This window comes from Bos taurus, chromosome 17 (genome assembly GCF_002263795.3).
Source record: "Bos taurus isolate L1 Dominette 01449 registration number 42190680 breed Hereford chromosome 17, ARS-UCD2.0, whole genome shotgun sequence".
Classification (NCBI taxonomy): Eukaryota; Metazoa; Chordata; class Mammalia; order Artiodactyla; family Bovidae; genus Bos; species Bos taurus.
This window is the reverse complement of record NC_037344.1, coordinates 5930455-5932200: the sequence shown is the minus strand read 5'-3', so window position 1 is coordinate 5932200 and position 1746 is coordinate 5930455. Positions and strand designations below refer to the sequence as shown.

The 1746-nt window shown below is 50.0% G+C and overlaps 1 pseudogene; it reads left to right on the top strand.

Moving 5' to 3' along the window:
* The first annotated feature begins 436 nt into the window (after positions 1 to 436).
* Positions 437 to 1310, top strand: LOC785575 (DNA fragmentation factor subunit alpha-like; annotated as a pseudogene).
* The last annotated feature ends 436 nt before the right edge of the window (positions 1311 to 1746 follow it).

Below are 1746 nucleotides of genomic sequence, written 5' to 3'. Positions count from 1 at the left end.
TAAGAGTTGGACACGATTGAGCGACTTCACTTTCACTTTTCACTTGCATGCGTTGGAGAAAGAAATGGCAACCCACTCCAGTGTTCTTGCCTGGAGAATCCCAGGGACCGGGGAGCCTGGTGGGCTGCCATCTATGGGGTCACACAGAGTCGGACACGACTGACTCGACTTAGCAGCAGCAGCAGCAGTACTCCATTGTATATATGCACCACAGCCTCTTTATCCCTTCATCTGTTGATGGACACCTAGGTTGCTTCCATGTTCTAGCTATTGTAAGCAGTGCTGCAAGGAACAATGGGATACATGTTTTCCAAAAAAAAACTCCATTTCAGTTTTGGTTTCCTCAGGGTATATGCCTAGTAGTGGGATTACTGGGTCATATGGTGATTTTATTCCTAGTTTTTAAAAGAATCTCCATTTCCTGGCATGCCGTCGGGGATGGAGTTGGGGAGGACTCCCACACCCCAGCCTCCCTGACTTCGCCACATCGGTCTGGTCCCACCATGTAGAGGATGGAGGTGGTCAGTGGTCCTGCAGCTCTGGAAACCAGCGAGATCTGGGCTCTAAAGCAGTGTCTGCTGTGCCGCGACAACAGCTGGAAACAACATGGCATGGTGGCCTCTTGCTTCAAGGAGCTGGGGAACAAGGCTTGTGACATTCTAGCCGTTGATAAGTCCCTGGCACCTGTCACTCTGGTCCTGGCAAAGGATGGTACCATAATGGATGATGAGGATTACTTCCTGTGTCTTCCTGCCAATACTAAGTTTGTGGCATTGGCTGGGAATGAGAAGTGGACACACAATTCAGATGGAGGTACAGCTTGGATTACCCAAGAGTCCTTCGACAGAGATGAAACAGATAGGGGCAGGGTTGAAGTGGAAGAACGTGGCCAGACAGCTGAAGGAAGACCTATCCAGCATCATCCTGCTGTCCGAGGAGGAGCTCCAGGTGCTCACCGATGTCCTGTGTTTGGAGCTGGCTCAGAAACTCGGCCAAAGTCATGTGGCAGTCCAGGGGCTCCAGAACACCCTCCAGTAGGTGCTTGACCAGAGAGAAGAAGCCTATCAGTCCAGGAAGCTCCTGGAACTTTACCTCCAGGCTTTGAAGAAGGAAGGTAGCATCTTGTCGAAGCAGCAAGAATCCAGATCTGACCTCGGGGACAAGAGGGACACTGTTGACACCAGCATTAGAGAGAGCTCCTCCAAAGTTACACCTGCGAGCCAGATCCTCTTGGTGCTGAAGGAGAAATCTGCCCCAGAGTGAGTTTGTCTAGTCAGGATCTGGAGCCAGGAGAGCACCAGGGACCCTGACCTTTGCAGGGAGACACTTGTATTGGGGTTTTTCACCTCTGCAGACCCTGAATCATAGCTGCCAATTTGCCTATTATTACATGCAAAGCTTCCCTTGTCGCTCAGTTGGTAAAGAATCTACCTACAATGCAGGAGACCTGGGTTTGATTCCTGGGTTGAAAAGATCCACTGGAGAAGGAAATGGCAACCCACTCCAGTATTCTTGCCTGAGAATCCCATGGACTGTAGCCAATCAGGCTCCTCTGTCCATGGGGGTTACAAGAGTTGGACATGACTTAGCAACTAAACCACCACCATACGGTCTTCTATAGTGGCTGCATCAATTTACATTCCCACCAGAAATGCAAGAGGGTTCCCTTTTCTCCACACCCTCTCCAGCATTTATTGTTTGTAGACTTTTTGATGATGGCCATTCTGACTGGTGTAAGGTAGTATC